This window comes from Dipodomys merriami, unplaced genomic scaffold, assembly GCF_024711535.1.
Source record: "Dipodomys merriami isolate MVZ:Mamm:240054 unplaced genomic scaffold, mDipMer1.0.p SCAF_108, whole genome shotgun sequence".
Lineage (NCBI taxonomy): Eukaryota > Metazoa > Chordata > Mammalia > Rodentia > Heteromyidae > Dipodomys > Dipodomys merriami.
This window is the reverse complement of record NW_027202360.1, coordinates 1,919,643-1,945,041: the sequence shown is the minus strand read 5'-3', so window position 1 is coordinate 1,945,041 and position 25,399 is coordinate 1,919,643.

Sequence of the window (25,399 nt, the reverse complement as noted above, 5' to 3'; positions counted from 1 at the left end):
TAAACCTAACCCTCAACCTCACGCTCAACCCCACCCTCATCATAACTCTAACCCTAACCCTAACAATAACACATATCCTAACTCTAAACCTAACCCTAATCCTAACCCTAAACCAAACACTCACCCTCACCCCAACCATCATCTTAACCCTTACCCTCATCCTAACCCTAACCAAAACACTAACCCTAATCCTAATCCTCACCCCCACCCTCACCCAAAGCCTAACCCTAAGCCTAAGCCTAACCCTCAGGCTAACCCTCATACTCACACTCACCCTAAACCTAATCCTAACCCTAAACCTATCCCTAAACAGCAACCTAACCCTCACCCTCAACCTAACACTAACACTAATCCTAACTCTAAACCTCACCATAAACCTCCCCCTAACCCTAACTCTAACCTTAATCCTAGCAATAACACTAACCCTAACCCTAATCCGAACCCTAACCATAACCCTCACCCTCAGCCTCACCCTCACTGCATACTTAACCCTAACCCTAACACTAACAATAATGCTAATCCTAACCCTAAACCTAATCCTCACACTCGCCCTCACACTCAGCCTAACCCTAACCCTAACCCTAACCCTCAAGGTAAACCTAACCCTAACACTAACATTAAACCTAAACGAAACCCTAAACCTAACCTTAAACCTAAACCTAATCCTCAGCCTGAACCTCACCCTAACCCAAACCCTAACACGAACCCTCACCCTAAATATAAATCTCACCCTAACCCTAACCCTAACCCTCACACTCACCCTCAACCTAACCCAAATCCTAAACCTAAACCTATCCCTAAACCTAAAGCTAACCCTAATCCTAGCCCTTACCCTAAACCTAATCCTAACCCTAAACCTCATCCTGAATCTCACAATAACCCTAAACTTAACCGTCTCCCTATCCCTAACCCTAACCCTCACCCTCATGCTCGGCCTCAGCCTAAGCCTAAGCCTAAGGCTAAGCCTAACCCTCACCCTATCCCTAACCCTAACATTATCTCTAACTCTAACCCTAAACCTCTCACTCACCCTAACCCTAACTCTAAACCTAAACCTCACCCTAACCCTAAACCTAACCCTAACCCTCACACTCACCGAAACAGTAACCCTAACTCTAACAATAACAATAACCCTAATCTAACCCTATCCCTCACCTTCACCCTAACATTTACCCTCACCCTAAAACAAACTCTAACGCAACACTAATGCTCACACTAACTTTAACCATTTTCCTAACCCTAAAACTCACCCTAACACTAACCCTAACCCTCACCCTCATCCTAGCCCTCACCCTAACTCTAATCCTCATCCTAAGCCTAAACCTCACACTAAACCTAACACTAATCCTCAATCTAACCCTCATCCTATCCCTAACCCTAACAATAACACTAACCCTATCCCTAAACCTCACCTTAACCCTAACCCTCACCCTAATCCTAAGCCTAACCATAACCCTCAACCTAACACTAACCCTCACACTTACCGTAACCCTAACCCTAACCCTAAACTTAAACCGAACCCTAACTCTCACCCTAACCCTAACGCTAACCCTCATCCTACCAATAACACTCACCAATAACATTCACCCTCAATTTAACCCTTACCCTAACTCTCACCCTAAACCTAACCCTAACACTCACCCTGACCCTAAACTTCACTGTAACCCTCACCTTCAGCCTAACACTAAGCCTAAACCTAACCCTAACTCTAACCCTCACACTCACACTAAACCTTACCCTAATCCTAATCCTAACACTGAGCCTAACCCTCACCCTCACCCTAACCTTCAATGTAACCCTAACTCTAAGGCTAACACTAACCCTAACCATCAGCGTCACCCTAACCCTAACCCTAACCCTAAACCTCACCATCACCCTCACCCTAACTCTAACCCTAACCCTAACCCTCAACCTAACCCTAACACTCACCCTCACTGTAAACCTTACCATAACCCTTACCCTAAGCAAAACTTAAATCAAAACCTAATTCTCACCCTAACCCTAACCCTAACCCTCAACCCAACCCTAACACTCACCCTCATTGTAACCCTTACCATAACCCTCACTCTAACCCTAAAATTAATCCGAACTCTAACTCTCACCCTAACACTCACCCTAATCCTAAACCTCACACTCACCCTCACCTTCAGCCAAACACTAAGCGTAACAATAAACCTAACCCTAACCCTCACACTCACCCTAAACCTAACCCTAATCCTAATCCTAACACTAACCCTAAACCTCATCCTCACCCTATCCCTCACCTTAAGCCTAACCCTAACATTAATCCTAACCCTAAACATAACCCTAAACCTCATCCTCACCATAAACCGCACACTAACCGTAACACTAATCCCCAATCTAACCCTCACCCTCATCCTCACCCTACCCTCATCCTCACACTAAATATAACACTAATCCTCAATCTAACCCTCACCGTCACCCTAACCCTAAACCTAACCCTCACCCTGTCCCTAACCCTACCCCTAAACCTCACCCTCAACCTAACCCTAACTCTAAAGGTAACCCTAACACTAAACCTCACTCTATCCAGAACCCTAACCCTCACACTCAACCTCATGCTCAGCTTAAACCTAACCCTAATTCTAACCCTATCTCTAACCCTCACACTCACTCTAACACTTCCCCTAATCCTAATCCTAACAGTAAGCCTTACCCTGACCCTCATCCTAACCCTCACTATAACCCTAACTCTACCACTAACCCTAACCCTAACAATCAGCCTAATCCTAACCCTAACTCAAACCCTAAACCTCACACTCAGTGGCACCCTCACCCTCACTGTAATGCTAACCCTAAATCTAACCCTAAACCTCAACCTAACTCTAACCCTAACCCTAACCCTAACCCTCACCCTCACCATAACTCTAACCCTAACCTTAACCCTAACCCTAAACCTCACCCTAACCATAACCCTAAACCTCACCGTCACCATAACCCTAACCCTAATCCTAATCCTAACACTAACCCTAACCCTAATCCTAACCCTAACCATAACCCTCAACCTCAGCCTCACCCTCACAGCAAACAACCCTAACCATAGCACTAACAATAATCCTAAACCTAACCCTAACCCTCATCCTCCCCACCCACCCTCACCCTCAGCCTAACCATAGCCCTAACCCTAAACCTAACCCAAACCTTCAAGGTAACCCTAACCCTAACCCAAACCCTAAAAATAACCCTAACCCTAAAACAAACCCTAAAGCTAACCCTAATCCTCAGCCTCACCCTCACCCTAACACAAACCCTAACACTAACCCTCACCCTAACCCTAAGCCTAACCCTAACCCTAACCCTCACACTCACCCTCACCATAATGCAAATTCTAAACCTAAACCTATCCCTAAACCTCAACCTAACCCTCATACTAGCCCTCACCCCAAAACTAATCCTAAGCCTAAACCTCAACCTAAACCTCATTATAACCCTAACCCTAACCCTCACCCTAACCATCACCCTAACCCTCAACCTCATGCTGGTCCTAAGCCTAAGCCTTAGCCTAAGCCTAACCCTAACCCTCACCCTATCCCCAAACATAACACTATCCCTAACTCTAACCCTAAACCTCACCCTCACGCTAAACCCAACTCTAATCCTAACCCTAAACCTAAACCTCAACCTAAACCTAACCCTAACCATCACCCTCACAGTAACCCTAACCCTAACAATAACCCTAACCCTAACCCTAACCCTCACCCTAACCCTCACCTTAACCCTAACATTTACCCTCACCCTAACACTATATCCCTAATGCTAACACTAATACTCACACTAACCCTAATCTTCACCCTACCCCTAAACCTCACCCTAACACTACCCCTAAGCCTCACCATCACCATAGCCCTCACCTTAACCCTAATCCTCATCCTCACCCTAAAGCTCACACTAACCCAAATACTAATCCTCAATTTAACCCTCATCTTCATCCTAACCCTAAACCTAACCCTCACTCTAACCCTAACCCTCACTCTTACCTTAACCCTCACCCTCAGCCTAACCCTCACCTTTACCCTTACCGTCACCCACACCCTAACCCTTACCCTAACCCTAACACTCACCCTAACCCTAACTCTAGCCTTAAACCTCACCCTCACCCTAAACCTAACTCTCACCCTAACCCTAACACTTAACCTCACCCTAACCTAATCCTAACCCTCACCCTCACCCACACCGTAAACCTAACCCTAACCCTAACACTCACAATAACCCTAACCCTAACCCTAAACGTCACACTAACCAGAACCCTCACGATAACATTAACAGTCACACTAACACTCTCACCCTAACACTAACCGTAACCCTAACCCTAACCCTCACCCTAATCCTAAACCTCACCCTAACCCTAACACTAACTCTAACCCTCACCCTCAACCTAGCCTTCACCCTAACCTTAATTCTAACCCTCACCCTCACCCTAACCCTAACTCTCATCCTCACACTAAACCTCACACTAACCCTAACCCTAACCCTAAAGCTCAATCGAACCCTCACCCTAACCCTAACCCTAATCCTAAACCTAATCCTAAACCTCACCCTAATCTTAAATCTCACCCTGAGCCTAATCCTCACCTTTACCATTACCATCATCCTCACCCTAACCCTAAACCTCATCCTAACTCTCACCCTAACCGTAAACCTAACCATCACTCTAACCTACCCTCACCCTCCAAATAATGCTCAGCCTAAACCTAAGTCTAAGCCTAACCTTACCCTTACCTTCACAATCACCCTAGCCCTCACCCTAACAATAATCCTAACCCTATCCTTCATCCTAATCCTCACCCTAATGCTAACCCTAACCATCACCCTAACCTTAATCCTAAACCCACCCTCACCCTCAGCATAATCCTAACCCTAAGACTAACCCTAACCCTAAGCCTCACCCACCCTAACCATAACCCTAATCCTAACCCTAAACCTAACCCTAAAGTCAACCTAACCCTCACCCTAACTTTAACCATAACCCTAACCCTAACCCTAACCCTTGACCTAACCCTCCCCCTAACCCTAAATTTAATCCTAAAACTCAGCGTGACCCTAACCCAAATCCTGAACCTAACCCTCACCCTAAAATTAACCTTCACCCTCACTGTGACCCTAACACATATCCTAACCCTCACCCTAACCCTAACCCTAAACCTCACCCAAACACTAATCCTAACCCTCACCCTCACCCTAGCCCTCACCTGAACCCTAATCCTAACACTAATCCTCATCCTAACCCTCACCCTAACACTTACACTAAACCTCAACCTAATCCTAAGCCTAATCCTAACCCTCAACCTAACCCTAACCTCACCCTCACTGTAACCCTAAACCTAACCCTCACCCTAACCCTAAACATAACCTGAACTCTAACTCTCATCCTAACCCTACCCCTAACTCTCACCCTAACGGTAACCCTCACACTCACCCTCACCTTCAGCCAAACACTAAGCCTAAACCTAAACCTAACTCTAACCCTCACACTCATCCTAACCCTAACCCTAATCCTAATTCGAACACTAATCCTGAACCTCACCCTCACCCTAACCCTCTCCTTAAGCCTAACCCTAATATTAATCATAACCATAAACCTGACCCTAAACCTCATCCTCACACTAAACCTCACACTAACCCTAACACTATTCCTCAATCTAACCGTCACCCTCACCCTCACCCTAGCCCTCACCCTAACCCTAACTCTCATCCTCACTCTAAACCACACACTAACCCTAATACTAATCCTCAATCTAACCCTCACCCTCACCCAAACCGTAACCCTAACCCTCACCCTAAACCTAACCCTCACCCTTACCATAAACCTCACCCTCAGCCTAAAACTCAACTTTACCCTAACCGTCACCCCCACCCTAACCCTCACCCTAACCCTAACCCTCACCCTGACCCTAACTATACCCCTAAACCTCACCCTCAACCTAACCTTAATTCTAACCCTAACCCTAACATTAAACCTCACCCTATCCCTAACCCTAACCCTAAGCCTAACCTCAACCTCATGCCTAGCCTAACCCTAAGCCTAACCCTAACCATAACCCTCAAATTCACCCTAACCCTTACACTAATCCTAATTCTAACACTAAGCCTTAGCCTCACCCTAACCCTCACCATAACCCTAACCCTTACACTAACCCTAAACTTCGCCCTAACCCTAACCCTAACTGTAACCCTAACACTCACCCTCACAGTAAGTCTAACTCTAAAACTAACCCTAACCCTAAACCTCAACCTAACTGTAACCCTAACCCTAAGCCTAACCCTAACCCTCCCCCTAATCCTATATCTAACCCTAAACCTCACCCTCACCCTAACCCTAACACTAACACTAACACTAACCCTAACTGTAAACTCTACCCTAACCCAAACCCTAAACCTCATCCACACCCTCACCTTCACAATAACTCGAAACCTAACCCTAATAATAACACTAACCCTAACCCTAATCCTCACCCCCACCTTCACCCTCAGCCTAACCCTAAGCGTAAGCCTAAACTTCACCCTAACCCTCATACTACGGTCACCCTAACATTAATCCTAACCTTAACCATATCCATAAAACTCAACCTAACCCTCACCCTCACCCTAACCCTAACACTAACCCTAACCTTAAACCTCACCATAACCCTCCCCCTAACAATAACTCTAACACTAAACCTCACCCTAACCCTAACCCTAAAACTTATCCTCATCCTCAACTTCAACCTCACTGTAATTTTAACCCTAACCCTAACAATAAAACTAACCCTAACCCTAATCCTAACCCTAACCATAACCCTCAGTCTCAGCCTCACCCTAACTTCAAACTCAACCCTAACCACAACACTAACCCTAAAACTAACCATAAAACTAATCCTCACACCCACCCTCACCCACAGCCTAAACCTAACCCTAACCCTAACCCTAACCCTCAAGGTAACCCTAACCCTAACCCTAACATTAAACCTAAACCAAACCCTAACCCTAACCCTAAACCTAACCCTAATCCTCAGCCTCACCCACACCCTAACCCAAACACTAAAACTAACCCTCACCCTAACCCTAAGCCTCACCTTAACCCTAACCCTAAATCTCACACTCACCCTCACCTTAACCCAAATCCTAAACCTAAACCTATCCCTAAACCTCACCCTAACCCTCAACCTAGCCCTCACCCTAAACCTAATCCTAACCCTAAACCTCATCCTAAACCTCTCCCTAACCCTAACCCTAACCATCACACTAACCCTAACCCTAAACCTCACCCTCATGCTCAGCCTCAGCCTAAGCCTAAGCCTAAGCTTAACCCTAACCCTGACCCTATCCCTAACCCTAACACTATCCCTAACTATATCCCTAAACCTCACCCTCACCTTAACCCTAATTCTAACCCTAAACCTAAACCTAAACCTCATCCTAACCCTAACCCTAACCCTAAACCTCCCCCTCACCGTAACAGTAACCCTAACACTAACCCTAACAATAAACCTAACCCTACCTCTAACACTCACCCTAAACATAACCCTCACCCTAAACCTCACCTTCACCCTAACATTTACCCTCACCCTAACACAAAGCCTAATGCTAACACTAATGCTAACACTAACTCTAACCATCACCCTAACCCTAAAATTCACCCTAAAACTAACCCTGTACCTCACCCTAGCCCTCACCTTAACCCTAATCATCATCCTCACCCTAAACCTCACACTAACCTTAACACTCATCCTCAATCTAACCCTGACCCTAACCCTGACCCTAACAATAACCCTAACCCAAACCCTAAACTTCACCCTAACCAGAACCCTCAGTATAACATTAACCGTCACCCTAACACTTACCCTCATCCTAATACTAACCCTAAACCTAACACTAACCCTCACACTAACCCTAACACGCACCCTAATCCTAAACCTCATCCTAACCATAACCCGAACTCTAATCCTCACCCTCACGCTAGCCCTCACCCTAATCCTAATTCTAACCCTCATCCTCACCCTAACCCTAACCCTCATCCTCACCCTAAATCTAACGCTAACCCTAACTCGAAACCTAATCCTCAATAGAACCATCACCCTAATGCTAACCCTAACCCTAAACCAAACCCTCACCCTCACCCTTATCTTAACCCTCACCCTCAGGCTAAACCTCACCTTTACCCTTACCATCATCCTCACCCTAACCCTAAACCTCATCTTAACCTTCAACCTAACCATAAAAATAAACATCACCCTAACCCTAAACCTGACCCTCAACCTCATGATCAGCCTAAAGATAAGCCAAAGCCTAACCCTTAATCTAACCCTCACCCTCACCCTAGCCCTCACCCTAACCCTAATCTTAACCATATCCCTCATCCTAAACCACACCCTAACCCTAACCCTAACCATAACCCTAACCCTAATACTCACCCCCATCCACACCTTCAGCCTAACCCTAAGCCTAAGCCTAACCCTAACACTAACCCTCACATACACTCACCCTAACCCTAATCCTAACCCTAACCCTCACCCTAACCCTAAACCTCACCCTCACTGTAACACTCACCCTCATCCTAAACCTAACATTAAACCTAAACCTCACCCAAACACTAACCTGAGCCCGAGCCCGAGCCCGAGCCCTCACCCAAACCTTAATCCTAACCCTAATCCTCATCCTAAACCTCCCAATAACCCCAACCCTAACCATCAACCCAACCCTAGTCCTAAGCCTAACCCTAAACCTCAACCTAACACTAACACTCACACTCACCATAATCCTAACCCTAACTTTCACCCTAACCCTAAACTTAACCCGAACACTAACTCTGACCCTAAAACTACCCCTAACTCTCAGCCTAACCCTAAACCTCACCCTCACCCTCAGCCTAACCCTAAGCCTAAGCCTAACCGTAACCTAAACTTCACACTCACCCTAACCCTTACCCTAATCCTAATCCTAACACTTAGCCTAACCCTTACAGTCACACTAACCCTCAGTGTAACCCTAACTCTAACACTAACCGTAACCCTAAGCCTCAGCCTCACCCTAACCCTAACACTAACCCTAAACCTCATCCTAACCCTCACCCTAATCTTAAACCTAAACATCACCCTAAACCTAAGCCTCACCCTCAAACTCACGCTCAGCCTAAACCTAAGCCTAAGCCTAAACCTTACTCTTACCCTCACCCTCATCCTAGCCCTCACCCTAACAATAATCCTAACCCTATCCCTCATCGTAACCCTCAACCTAACCCTAACCCTAACCATCACCCTAACCCTAATCCTCACCCCCACCCTCACCCTCAGCGTTACCCTAACCCAAAGCCTAACCCTAACCCTAACCCTCACATACCCTAACCCTAACCCTAATCCTAGCCCTAACCCTAACACTAAACCTCAACCTAACCCTCACCCTAACCTTAACGCTGACACTAACCCTAACCCTAACTCTTGACCTAAACCTTCCCCTAACCCTAAATTTAATCCTAAAACTCACCCTCACCCTAACCCAAATCCTAACCCTAAACCTCACCCTAACCCTAACTTTCACCCTCCCTGTGAACCTAACACATATCCTAACCCTCATTCTAACCCTAACCCTAAACCTCACCCAAACACTAATCCTAACCCTCACCCTAGCCCTCACCCAAACCCTAATCCTAACACTAATCCTCATCCTAACCCTCACCCTAAACCTAACCCTAACCCTCACCCTAATCCTAAGCCTAACCCTAACCCTCAACCTAACAATAACCCTCACCCTCACTGTAACCCTAATCCTAAACCTCACCCTAACCCTAAATTTAACCCGAGCCCTAAATCTCACCCTACCCCTACCCCTAACTCTCAACCTAACTCTAACCATCACCCTCACCCTTACCCTAAGCCTAACCCTAACCCTAAACCTAACACTAACCCTCACACTCACCCTAAAACGCGAATCCTAATTTTAACACTAAGCCTAACCCTCACCTTCACACTAAAACTCAATGTAACCCTAACTCTAACACTAACCCTAACCCTAACTCTTGACCTAACCCTCCCCCTAACCCTAAATTTAATCCTAAAACTCACCCTCACCCTAAACCAAATCCTAACCCTAAACCTCACCCTAACCCTAACTCTCACCCTCCCTGTGACCCTAACACATATCCTAACCCACACTCTAACACTAAACCTAAACCTCAACCAAACACTAATCCTAAACCTCACCCTAGCCCTCACCCAAACCCTAATCCTAACCCTAATCCTCATCCTAACCCTCACCCTAAACCTAACCGTAACCCTCACCCTAAACCTAAGCCTGACCCTAACCCTCAACCTAAAAATAACCCTCACCCTCACTGTAACCCTAACCCTAACCCTCACCCTAACCCTAAATGTAAACCGAGCCCTAACTCTCACCCTAACCCTACCCCTAACTCTCACCCTAACCCTAACCCTCACCCTTACCCTTACCCTAAGCCTAATCCTATCCCTAAACCTAACACTAACACTAACCCTCACACTCACCCTAACACCCGAATCCTAATCGTAACACTAAGCCTAACCCTCACCCTCACACTAAAACTCAATGTTACCCTAACTCTAACACTAACCCTAAACCTAACCCTCACCCTCAGCCTCACCCTAACCCTAACTCTAACCCTAAACCTCACACTCACACTAATCCTAACCCTAATCCTAACCCTAAACCTCACCCTAAGCCTAACCGTAAACCTCACCCTCACCCTAGCCCTCACCCTAACCCTAATCCTAACCCTAAATCTCATCATAAGCCTCACCCTAACACTAACCCTAACCCTCACCCTCACCCTCACCCTAACCCTAACCCTAGCCCTAACCCTCAACCTAACCATATCCCTCACTCTCAGAGTAACGCTTACCCTAACCCTAAACTTAATCGAACCCTAACTCTCACCTTAACCCTAACCCTAACCCTCAACCTAACCATAAACCTCAACCTCACCTTCACTCTCAGCCTAACCCGAAGCCTAGGCTAACCCTAACCATAACCTTCACACTCAACCTAACCCTAACACTAACCCGAATCCTCACCGTAAGCCTAATGCTCACCCTCACCCTCACCCTCACCCAAACCCTCAACCTTACCCTAACTCTAACACTAACCCTACACCTAACCCTCAAACTCAGCCTCACCCTTACCCTATCTGTAACCCTAATCCTCAACCTCAGCCTAACCTTAACTCTAACCCTAACCCTAACACTGAACCTCACCCTAACCATAAACCTAACCCTCACCCTCACCGTAACATTAACCCTAACCCTAACCCTTAAAATAACCCTAACCCTACCCTAACCCTCACCCTAACCATAACCGTCACCCTAACATTAACCCTCACCTTAAAACTTACCCTCACTTTAACACTAAACCTAACCCTAACCCTAACCCTCACACTAACCCTAAGACTCACATAATCCTAAACCTCACCCTAACCCTAACCGTAACTCTAACCCTCACCCTCACCCTAGCTCTCACCCTCATCCTCAACCTAACCCTCACACTAACCCTAATCCTAACCCTAATTCTCAATCTAACCCTCACCATAACCCTAACCCTAACCCTCAACCTAAACCTAACCCACACTCTCACCGTAACCCTAACCCTAACCCTCACCATAACCCTAAACAAGACACGAACCCTAAATCTCACCGTAACCCTACTCCTAAATCTCACCCTAACACTAACCCTCACCCTCAACCTTACCCTAAGCCTAACCCTAACCCTAAACCTAACCTTAACCCTAACCCTCACACTCATCCTAACACCCTAATCCTAATCCTAACACTAAGCCTAACCCTCAGACTCACACTAACCCTCACTGTAACACTAACTCTAACTCTAACCCTAACCCTAACCCTCACCCTCAGCCACACCCTAAGCCTAATTCTAACCCTAAACCTCACCCTCACCCTAACCCTAACCCTAAACCTAACCCTAAACCTCACCCTAAACCTATCCCTAACACTCAACCTAACCCTATTCCTCACGCTCACAGTAACGCTTATCCTAACCCTCACCTTAAACCTAAACTTAACTCGAACCCTAACTCTCACCGTAACCCTAAACCTAACCCTCACCCTAACCCTAACCCTCACCCTAACCCTCACCCTCAGCCTAAACCTATCCTTAACCCTAACTCTCATCCTATACCTCACCCTAATCCTAACCCTCATCCTATCCCTAAACCTCAACCTTACCCTCATCCTCACCCTCACTGTAACTCTAACCCTAACCCTAACAATAACACTAAGCCTAACCCTAAACCTCAAACTAAACCTCACCCTCACCCTAACCCTAACACTAACCCTAACCCTAACCCTAACCCTCACCATAACCCTCCCACTAACCGAAACTCTAACCCTATACCTCTTACTCAGCATAACCCTAATCCTAACACTAACCCTAAACCTCCCCCTAAACCTAACCCTAACCCACACTCTTACCCTCACCCTCACCCTAACCCTTAACGGAATCCTAATCTTAACAATAAGCCTAACACTCACCCTCAACCTAACGCTCACTGTAACCCTAAATCTAACACTAACCCTAACGCTAACCCTCACCCTTAGCCTCACCCTAACCCTAACTCTAACCCTAAACCTCACCCTCACACTAACCCTAACCCTAAACCTAACCCTAAACTTCACCCTAACCCAACCACTAAACCTGACCCTCACCCTAGCCCTCACCCTAACACTAATCCTAAAACTAAACCTCATCCTAAGCTAATACCTAACACTAACCCTAACCCTCACCCTCACCCTCACCCTAACCCTAAACCTAACCCTAACTCTCAAAATAACCCTAACCCTCACCCTCACTGTAACCGTTACCCTAAACCTCACCCTAACCCTAAATGTAACCCGAAACCTAACTGTCAACCTAACCCTAACCTAACCCTCACCCTAACCCTGACCCTCACCCTAACCCTCACTCTCAACCTAACCCTAAGCCTAACCCTATCCCTAACCCTCACTCTCATCTTATCACTCACCCTAACCCTAACACTCATGCTATCCATAACCCTCACCGTTACCCTCACCCTCACCCTCACCGTAACTCTAACTCTAACCCTAACAATAACACCTAACCTAACCCTAAACCTAAACCTCAACCTAAAACTCACCCTCACCCTAACCCTAACACTAACGCAAAACCTAACCCTCACCATAACCCTCCCCCTAACCCTAATTCTAACCCTATACCTCACACTCAACCTAACGCTAATCCTAACCCTAACGCTAAACCTCACCCTAAACCTAACCCTAACCCTCATCCTATCCCTAACCCTCACCCTAACCTTAACCCTCACCCTCACCATAACATTAACCCTGACCCTAAACCTCACCCTAACCCTAATCCTAACTCTAACCATCAACCTAAACCTTACTCTCACTCTCACTGTAACCCGAAACCTAAACCTCATGCAAACCCTAAACATAACCATCACCGTAACTCTAACCCTAACCCTAACAATAACAATAACCCTAACCCTAAACCTAACCTTCACCCTCACCCTAACCCTAAACCTAACCCTAACTCTCACCCTAACCCTAACCCTAACCCTAAATCTCACCCTAAACCTAACGATAACCCTAACCCTCAACATCACCGTAACCGTAACCTAACCCTAACCCAAACAATATCCCTAACCATAACCCTCACCCTAACCATAACCCTCACCCTAACACTTACCCTCACCCTAACACTACCCCTAACCCTAACCCTCACCCTAACGATAAACATAACCATCACCTTAAGGCTAACCCTCACCCTCAACCTCACGCTCAGCCTAAACCTAAGCCTAAGCCTAACCCTTACTCTAACCCTCACCCTCACCCTAGCCCTCACCCTAACCCTAATCCTAACCCGAATCCTCACCCCCACCCTCACCCTAAGCCTAACCCTAACCATCACTCTAACCCTAATCATCACCCCCAACCTCACCTTCAGCCTAACCATAACCCTAAGCTTAACCCTAACCCTAACCCTCACATAACCTCACCCTCGCCCTAATCTTAACCCTAAACCTCAACCTAACCCTCACCCTAACCTTATCCCTAATGCTAACACTAACCCTCGACCTAACTTTCCCCTAACAATAAATCTAACCCTAAAACTCACCCTCACCCTAACCCAAATCCTAACCCTAACCATCACACTTACACTAATCCTCACCCTCACTGGAACCCTAACCCTCATCCTAACCCTCACCCTAACCCTAAACCTAATCCTAAACCTCACCCAAAAACTAACCCTAACTCTCATCCTCACCCTAGCCCTCACCCTAAACCTAATCCTAACCCTAATCCTCATCCTAACCCTCACCCTAAGCCTAACACTTAACCATGACCCTAATCCTAAGCCTAAGCCTAACCCTCAACATAACCCTAACCCTAACCCTCACATAACCTCACCCTCGCCCTAATCTTAACCCTAAACCTCAACCTAACCCTCACCCTAACCTTATCCCTAATGCTAACACTAACCCTCGACCTAACTTTCCCCTAACAATAAATCTAACCCTAAAACTCACCCTCACCCTAACCCAAATCCTAACCCTAACCATCACACTTACACTAATCCTCACCCTCACTGGAACCCTAACCCTCATCCTAACCCTCACCCTAACCCTAAACCTAATCCTAAACCTCACCCAAAAACTAACCCTAACTCTCATCCTCACCCTAGCCCTCACCCTAAACCTAATCCTAACCCTAATCCTCATCCTAACCCTCACCCTAAGCCTAACACTTAACCATGACCCTAATCCTAAGCCTAAGCCTAACCCTCAACATAACCCTAACCCTCATGTTCACAGTACCTCTAACCCTAACCCTCACCCTAAACCTAAACTTAAACCGAACCCTAACACTCGCTCTAACCATACCCCTAACTCTCAACCCAACCCTAACCCTTACCCTCACCCTCACCCTCAGCCTAAACCTAACCCTAATCCTCACACTCACACTAACCCTTATCCTAATCCAATTCCTAACACTAAGCCTAACCCTCACACTCACCCGAACCCTCATCATAACCCTAACTCTAACACTAACCCTAACCCTAACCCTAAACCTCAGCCTAACCCTAAACCTAACTCTAAACCTAAACCTCAGCCTCACCCTAACCCTAACCGTAATCCTAATGCTAAACCTCACCCTAACCCTAACCCTAAACCTCACCCTCACCCTAGCCCTCACCCTAACCCTGATCCTAACACTAACCCTCATCCTAACCCTCACCCTAACACTAACCCTAACCTTCACCCTCACCCTAACCCTAACGCTAGCCTCACCCTAACACTAACCCTAAACTTCACCCTCACCCTAACCCTAACGCTAGCCCTAACCCTCAACCTAACCCGAACCCTCACCCTAAATGTAACTGTTAACCTAACCCTCACCCTAACCCAAAACTTAACCGAACCTTAACTCTCACACTTATCCTGACCCTAACCCTCACCCTAAACCTAACCCTCACCGTCACTCTCACCCTCAGCCTAACCCTAAGCCTAACCCTATCCCTAACGCTAACACTCATCGTATTATTCACCCTAACACTAACCCTAATCCTAATCCTAACCTTAACCCTAAATTTCACCCTCACCCTAACCCTCAACTTAAGCCTAAGCCTAACATTAATCCTAACCCTAACCTTAACCCTAAACCTCATCCTAAACCTTAAACCTCACACTAACCCTCACACTAATCCTCAACCTAACCCTCACCCTAACCTTAACCCTAACACTAACCCTAACATTAACGCACTCCCTAACCCTACAACTAACCCAAAATCTAACCCTAAAACTACCCTCATCCTAACCCTAATCCTAACCCTAACCCTAATCCTCACAATAAACCTAACCCTCACCCTCACCCTCACTCTCACTTTCACCATAACTCTAACCCTAACCCTAACAATAACACTAATCCTAACCCTAAACCTAACCCTAACCCTAACCCTAATCCTAAAACTGACACTCACCCTAACCATAATCTTAACCGTAATCCTCAACCTAACCCTAACCCTCACCCTCAATGTAACCCTAAACCTCATCATAACCCTAACCCAAACCCTAACCCTAAACCTAAACCTTACCCTAACACTAACCCTAACACTCACCCTCACCCTAGCCCTCACCCTAACCCTAAACCTAACCCTAACCCTCACCCTAACCCTAATGCTCACCCTCACCCTCACTCTCAACCTAACCCTAAGCCTAAACCTAACCTTAACCCCAACCATCACACTCACCCTAAACTTACCCTAATCCTAATCCTAACCCTAAGCCTAAGCCTAACCCTCACCCTCACCCTCACCTTAACCCTAACCCTCAACCTATCCCTAAATCTAACACTAACCCTAACCCTAACCCTCAACCTCAGCCTCACACTTACCATAACTCTAAACCTAAACTTCAACCTAACCCTAACCCTAAACCTAAACCTAAACCTCACCCTAACACTAACTTTAAACCTCACCATCAACCTAGCCCTCACCCTAACCCTAACCCTAACCCTCACCATAACCCTCCCCCTAACCCTAACTCTAACCCTATACCTCACACTCAACCTAACGCTAATCCTAAGCCTAACCCTAACCCTCAACCTAACTCTAACACTCACTGTAAACCTAAACTTAACCCGAACCCTAACTCTCACTCTAACTCAACCCCTAACTCTCACCCTAACCCTAACCCTCACACTCGCCCTAAACCTTACCCTAAACCTAATCCTAACACTAAGGCTAACCCTTACCCTCACCCTAACCCTCAAGGTAACCCTAACTCTAACACTGAACCTAACACTAACTCTCACCCTCAGCCTCAACCTAACCTTAACTCTAATCTCAAACCTCACCCTCACCTTAACCCTAACCCTAAACCTAACCCTGAACCGCACACTAACCCTAAACCTAAACCTCACCCTCACCCTAGCCCTTACCCTAACCCTAATCCTAACCCTAACCCTCATGCTAAGCCTCACCCTAAAACTAACCCTAACCCTCACCCTCACCCTCACCCTAACCCTAAGTTTAACCTAAGCCTATCGGTCAACCTAACCCTTACCCTAACCCTCACCCTCATCATAACTGTAACCCTAACCCTAACAATAACCCTAACCCTAACCCTAACTCTAACCATAAACCCTCACCCTAACATTAACCCTCACCCTAACACTTACCCTCACTCTAACACTAACCCTAACCCTAATACTAACCCTCACACTAACCCTAACCTTCACCCTGATCCTAAACCTCACGCATATCCTAAACCTAACTCTAAACCTTACCCTCAACCTAGCCCTCATCCTAACCCTAATTCTAACCCTCACCCTCACCCTAACCCTAACACTCATCCTCACTCTAAACCTCACAGTAACCCTAACCCTAACCCTAATCCTCAATCTAACCCTCACCCTAACCCTAACCCTAACCCAAAACCTAACCCTAACACTCACCCTTATCTTAACCCTCACCCTCAGCCTAAACCTCAACTTAACCCTTACCAACATCCTCAACCTAACCCTCACCCTAACCGTAATGCTAATCATCACCCTAACCATAACCCTCACACTCAACCTCTCACTCAGCCTAACCCTAAGCCTAAGACTAGCCCTAACCCTAACCCTCACACTCACCCTAACTCTTACCTGAATCCTAACCCTAACCCCAACCCTCAACCTCACACTAACACTCACCGTAACCCTAACTCTAACACTAAGCCTAACCCTAACACTCACCCTCAGCCTCACCCAAAAACTAACTTTAACCCTAAACCTCACCCTCACCCTAACCCTAAGCCTAAACCTAACCTTAAACCTCAGCCTAAACCAAACCATAAACCTCACCCTCACCCTATCCCTCACCCTAACCCTAATCCTTAAACTAACCCTCATCCTAACCCTCACCCTAACACTAACCCTAACCCTCACCCTCACCCTCACCCTCACCCTAACCCTAAACCTTACCCTAACCCTCAACCTAACCCTAACCCTCACTCTCACTGAAACCGTTACCCTAACCCTCACCCTAACCCTAAACTTAACCCGGACCCTAACTCTCACCCTGAACCGAACTCTAACCCTCACCCTCACCCTAACCCTCAACCTTACCTTCACTCTCAGCCTAACCCTAAGCCTAACCCTAACCCTCACATACCCTCACCCTCACCCTAACCCTAGCCCTAAACCTCAACCTAACCCTCACCCTAACCTTATCCCTAACGCTAACCCTAACCCTCGTCCTAACCTTCCCCCTAACAATAAATCTAACCCTAAAACTCACCCTCACCCTACCCCAAATCCTAACCCTAACCATCACAATTACCCTAACCCTCACCCTCACTGTAACCCTAACCCTCATCCTAACCCTCACCCGAACACTAACCCTAACCCTAAACCTCACCCAAACACTAACCCTAACCCTCACCCTCATCCTAGCCCTCACCCCAAACCTAATCCTATCCCTAATCCTCTTCCTAACCCTCACCCAAAGCCTAACTATTACCATCACCCTAATCCTAATCCTAAGCCTAACCCTCAACCTAACCCCAACCCTCATGCTCACAGTACCTCTAACCCTAACCCTCAAACTAAACATAAATTTGATCCGAACCCTAACTCTCACCCTAAACATAACCCTAAATCTCACCCCAACCCTAACCCTTAACCTCACCCTCACCCTAAGCCTAAACCTAAGCCTAAGCCTAACACTAAACCTAACCCTAAACCTAACCCTAACCCTAAACCTAACCCTCACATACCCTCACCCTCACCCTAACCCTAGCCCTAAACCTCAACCTAACCCTCACCCTAACCTTATCCCTAACGCTAACCCTAACCCTCGACCTAACCTTCCCCCTAACAATAAATCTAACCCAAAACTCACCCTCACCCTACCCCAAATCCTAACCCTAACCATCACAATTACCCTAACCCTCACCCTCACTGTAACCCTAACCCTCATCCTAACCCTCACCCGAACACTAACCCTAACCCTAAACCTCACCCAAACACTAACCCTAACCCTCACCCTCATCCTAGCCCTCACCCTAAACCTAATCCTATCCCTAATCCTCATCCTAACCCTCAGCCAAAGCCTAACACTTACCATCACCCTAATCCTAATCCTAAGCCTAACCCTCAACCTAACCCCAACCCTCATGCTCACAGTACCTCTAACCCTAACCCTCAAACTAAACCTAAATTTGAACCGAACCCTAACTCTCACCCTAAACATAACCCTAAATCTCACCCCAACCCTAACCCTTAACCTCACCCTCACCCTCAGCCTAAACCTAAGCCTAAACCTAACCCTAACCCTAACCCTCACACTCACACTAACCCTTACCCTAATCCTATGCATAACACTAAGCCAACCCTCACACTCACCCGAACCCTCATCTTGACCCTAACTCTAACACTAAACCTAACCCTAACCCTCACCCTCAGCCTAACCCTAACTCTAACCCTAAACCTCACCCTCACCCTAACCCTAACCCTAAACCTAATGCTAAACCTCACCCTAACCCTAACTCTAAACCTCACCCTCATTCTAGCCCTCACACTAACCCTTATCCTAACCCTAAACCTCATTCTAACCCTCACCTTAACACTAACCCTAACCTTCACCCTCACCCTAACCCTAACCCTAGCCCTAACCCTCAACCTAACCCTAAACCTCACCCTCAATGTAACTGTTAACATAACCCTCACCCTAACCCTAAATTTAACCGAACCCTAACTCTCAAACTTATCCTGACCCTAACCCTCACCCTAACCCTAACCCTCACCCTCACCCTCACCCTCAGCCTATACCTAACCCTAACCCTATCCCTAACCCTAACCCTTATCATATTCCTCACCCTAACATAATCCTAATACTAAACCTAAACCTAAACCTCATCCTCACCCTAACCCTCAACTTAAGCCTAAACCTAACATTAATCCTAACCCTAACGTTAACCCTAAAACTCATCCTAAACACTAAACCTCACCCTAACCCTAAACTTAACCTGAACCCTAACACTCACCCTAATACTACCCCTAACTCTCACCCTAACCCTATCCCTCACCCTCACCCTCACCCGCAGCCTAAACATAAGGCTAACCCTATCCCTAACCCTAACCCTCACACTTACCCTAACCTGTACCCTAATCCTAATCCTAACACTAATCCTAAACCTCACCCTCACCCGAACCATCACTGTAACCATAACTTTAACACTAACCCTAACCCTAACCCTCACCCTCAGCCTCACCATAACCTTAACTCTAACCCTAAACATTGACCCTCACCCTAACCCTAACCCTAAACCTAATCCTAAACCTCACCCTAAACCTAAACCTGAAACTCACCCTCACCCTAGCCCTGACCCTAACTCTAATCCTAACCCTAACCCTCATCCTAACCCTCACCCTAACACTAACCCTCACCCTCACCCTCACCTTCACCCTAACCCTAACCCTAACCATAATCATCAACCTAACCCTAACCCTAACACTCACCCTAACCCTAACCCTAACCCTCACCGTAACCCTCACCCTCACCCTCACATTCAGCCTAAAACTAATCCTAACCCTAACCCTAACACTAACCCTCACACTCACCCTAAATTTAACGCTAATCCTAATCCTAACACTAACACTAAAGTTCACCCTCACCCTAACCCTCACCTTAAGCCTAACCCTAACATTAATCCTAAGCCTAACCCTAACCCTAAAACTCATCCTCACCCTAAACCTCACACTAACCCTAACACTAATCCTCAATCTAACCCTCACCCTCAGCCTAACCCTAACCCTAACACTCATCGTAAACCTAACCCTCACCCTTACCATAAACCTCACCCTCAGCCTAACCCTCACCTTTACCCTTACCGTCACCCCCACCCTAACCCTCACCCGAACTATAACCCTCACCCTCACCCTATCCCTACCCATAAACCTCACCCTCACCCTAACCCTAACTCTAACCCTAATCCTAACACTAAACCTCACCTTATCCCTAACCCTAACCCTCACCCTCAACCTCATGCTCAGCCTAACCCTAAGCCTAAGCTTAACCCTTACCCTTACCCTAACCCTCACCCTCACCCTAGCCCTCACCCTAACCCTAAGCCTAACCATAAACCTCATCCTAACCATAACCCTAACCCAAACACTAACCATCACCCTAACCCTAATCCTCACCCCCACCCTCAACCTTAGCTTAACCCTAAGCCTAAGCCTAACCCTAACACTATCCTTCACACTCACCCTCAACCTAACCCTCAATCTAACCCTAACCCTAACCCTAAACCTCAACCTAACCCTCATCCTAACCTTAACCCGAACACTAATCCTAATATTAACGCTCGACCTTACCCTAAATCTAACCCTAAACCTCACCCTCACCCTCAACCTAATCCTAACCCTAACCCTAAACCTCATGCTAACACTAACCCTAACCCTCACCCTACCCTCACCATAACTCTAAACCTAACCCTAACAATAACACGAATCCTAACCCTAAACCTAACCCTAACCCTAACCATAATCCTAAAACTCACCCTCACACTAACGATAATCTTAACCCTAACCCTCAACCTAACCCTAACCCTCACCCTCACCGTAATCCTGAGCCTCATCCTAACTGTAAACGAAAACCAAAACCTAACCCAAAACCTTACCCTAACAATAACCCTAACCCTCACCATCACCCTAGACCTCACCATCATCCTAATCCTAACCCTGATTCTAACCCTAACCCTATACTTAACCGAACCTTAACTCTCACTCTAAACCTAACCCTAACCCTCACACTAACCCTAACCCTCACCCTCAACCTCACTCTAACCTAACCCTAAGACTAAGCCTAACCCTAACCCTAAACCTCACACTCACCCGAACCCTTACACTAATCCTAATCCTAACACTAAGCCTAACACTCACCCTCAACCGAACCCTCACTGTAACCCTAACTCTAAAACTAACTCTAACCATAACCCTCAACCTCAGACTCACCCTAACCTTAACACTAACCCTAAACCTCACCCTCAGCCAAACCCTAACCCTAAACATAAACCTAAACCTCACCCTAACCCAAACCTAACACTCACCCTCACCCTCACCCTCACTCTCACCATAACTCTAACCCTAACTATAACACTAATACTAAACCTACCCCTCAAGCTCAGCTTCAAACTTACCCTAACTCTAACCCTAACCCTTACACGAAACTTCACCCTAACCCTAACCCTAAACTTCACCCTCACAGTAACCTTAACCCTAACCCTAACAATAACCCTAACCCTAACCATAACTATAACCCTCATCCTAACATTAATCCTCACCCTAACACTTACCCTCACCCTAACACTAACCCTACCCCTAACACTAAATCTCACACTAACCCTAACCCTAACTCTAACCCTCACCCTCACCCTAGCCCTCATCCTAACCCTAATTCTAACCCTCACCCTCAGCGTAACTCTAACCCTCATCTTCACCCTAAACCTCACACTAACCATAACCCTAACCCTAATCCTCAATCTAACCCTCAACCTATCCCTAAACATAAACCTAACCCTAACCCTAGCCCTAGCCCTCACCCTGAACCTGAAGTTCAGCCTCACCCTAAACCTAAGCCTAAACCTTACTCTAACCCTCACCCTCACCCTAGCACTCACCCTAACCCTAGTCCTAACCCTATCCCTCATCCTAACCCTCTCCCTAACCCTAACCGTAACCATCATCCTAACACTAATCCTAACCCCCACCCTCACCCTCAGCATAACCCTAACCCTAAGCCTAACCATAACCCTAACCCTCACATACCCTAACACTCACCCTAATCCTAACCCTAACAATAACCCTAACCCTTAACAATAACCTAACCCTCACCCTAACCTTAACCCTAACACTAATCCTAACACTAACCCTGGACCTTAACCTCCACCTAACCCTAAATCTAACCCTAAAACTCACCATCACCCTAACCCAAATCCTAACCCTAACCCTGACCCTAAACCTAAACCTCACCTTCACTGTAACCCTAACCCTCATCCTAAAGCTCACCCTAACCCTAACCCTAACCCTAAATCTCACCCAAACAATAACCCTAACCCTCACCCTCACCCTAGCCTTCACCCTAACCCTAATCCTAACCTTAATCCTCATCCTAACCCTAACCTTAACCCTAACCCTACCCTTGCCCTAATCCTAAGCTTAACCCTAACCCTCAAAATAACCCTAACCCTCACCATAACCCTAAACTTAACCCGAAACCTAACTCTCACCCTAACTCTACCCCTAACTCTCACCCTAACCCTAACCCTCACACTCACCCTAACCCTTACACTAAACCTAATCCTAACACTAAGGCTAACCCTTACCCTCACCCTAACCCTCAAGGTCACCCTAACACTAACACTGAACCTAACACTAACCCTCACCCTCAGTCTCACCCTAATCTTAACTCGAACCTTAAAACTCACCCTCACCCTAAACCTAAACCTAAACCTCACCGTCACCCTACCCCTCACCCCAATCCTAATCCTAACCCTAACACTCATCCTAAGCCTCACCCTAAAACTAACCCTAACCCTCACCCTCACCCTCACCCTAACCCTAACCCTAACGCTCAACCTAACCCTATCCCTCACCCTCACTGTAAGCCTTACCCTAACCCGCACCCTAACCGTAAAATTAACTGAACCCTAACTGTCACCCTAACCTTAACCCTAACCCTCACCCTAACCCTAAACCTCAACCTCAACCTCACTCTCAGCCTAACCATAAGCCTAAGCCTAACACTAAACATAACGCTCACACTCACCCTAAAACTTACCCTAATCCTAATCCTAACCCTAAGCCTAACCCTCACCCTCACGCTCACACAAACCCTCAACCTTACCCTAACTCTAAAACTAACCCTACACCTAACCCTCAACCTCAGCCTCACCCTTACCCTAACTCTAACCCTAAACCTCTCCCTTACCCTTAACCTAACTCTAACAATAACACTAACACTAAAACTCACCCTAACCCTTACCCTAACCCTCACCCTCATCATAACCATAACAGTAACCCTAACCCTAACAATAACCCTAACCCCAACCCTAACTCTCACCATAAACATAACCCTCACCCTAACATTAACCCAAACCCTAACACCTACCCTCTCTCTAACACAAACCCTAACCCTAATACTAAACCTCACACTAACCCTAACCTTCACCCTAATCCTAAACCTCACCCTAACCCTAACCCTAACTCTAACCCTCACCCTAGGCCTCAACTTAACCCTAATTCTAACCCTCACCCTCACCCTAACCCTAACCCTCATCCTCACTCTAAACCTCACACTAACCCTAACCCTAACCCTAATCCTCAATCTAACCCTCACCCTAACCATAACCCTAACCCTAAACCTAACCCAAACCCCCACCCTTATCGTAACCCTCACCCTCAGCCTAAACCTCAACTTAACCCTTACCAACATCCTCAACCTAACCCTCACCCTAACCCTAAACCTCATCCTAACCCTCACCCTAACCATAATCCTAACCATCACCCTAACCCTAACCCTCACGCTCAACCTCTCACTCAGCAAAACCCTAAGCCTAAGCCTAGCCCTAACCCTAACTCTCACACTCACCCTAACCCTTATCTGAATACTAACCCTAATCCCAACCCTTCCCCTCCCTAATCCTAAACCTCACCCTAACCCTAACCCTAACTCTATCACTAAGCCTAACCCTAAACCTCACCTTCAGCCTCACCCAAACCCTAACTCTAACCCTAAACCTCACCCTCACCCTAACCCTAAGCCTAAACCTAACCCTAAACCTCAGCCTAACCCAAACCATAAACCTCACCCTCACCCTAGCCCTCACCCTAACCTTAATTCTTAAACTAACCCTCATCCTAACCCTCACCCTAACCCTAACCCTAACCCTCACCCTCATCTCACCCTAACCCTAAACCTTACTCTAACCCTCAACCTAACCCTATCCCTCACCCTCACTGTAACTGTTACCCTAACGCTCACCCTAACCCTAAACTTAACCCGAACCCTAACTCTCACCCTAAACCTAACTCTAACCCTCACCCTAACCCTAACCCTCAACCTCACCCTCACTCTCAGCCTAACCCTAAGCCTAAGCCTAAGCCTAAGCCTAACCCTCACACTCACCCTAACACTTACACTTATCCTAATCCCAATCCTAAGCCTAACCCTCGCCATCACCCTCACCCTCACCCTAAACCTCACCCTAACCCTAACTCTAACACTAACCCTACACCTAACTCTCAACCTCAGCCTCAACCTTACCCTAACTCTAAACCTAAACCTCACTCTCACACTAACCCTAACTCTAATCCTAACCCTAACACTAAACCTAACC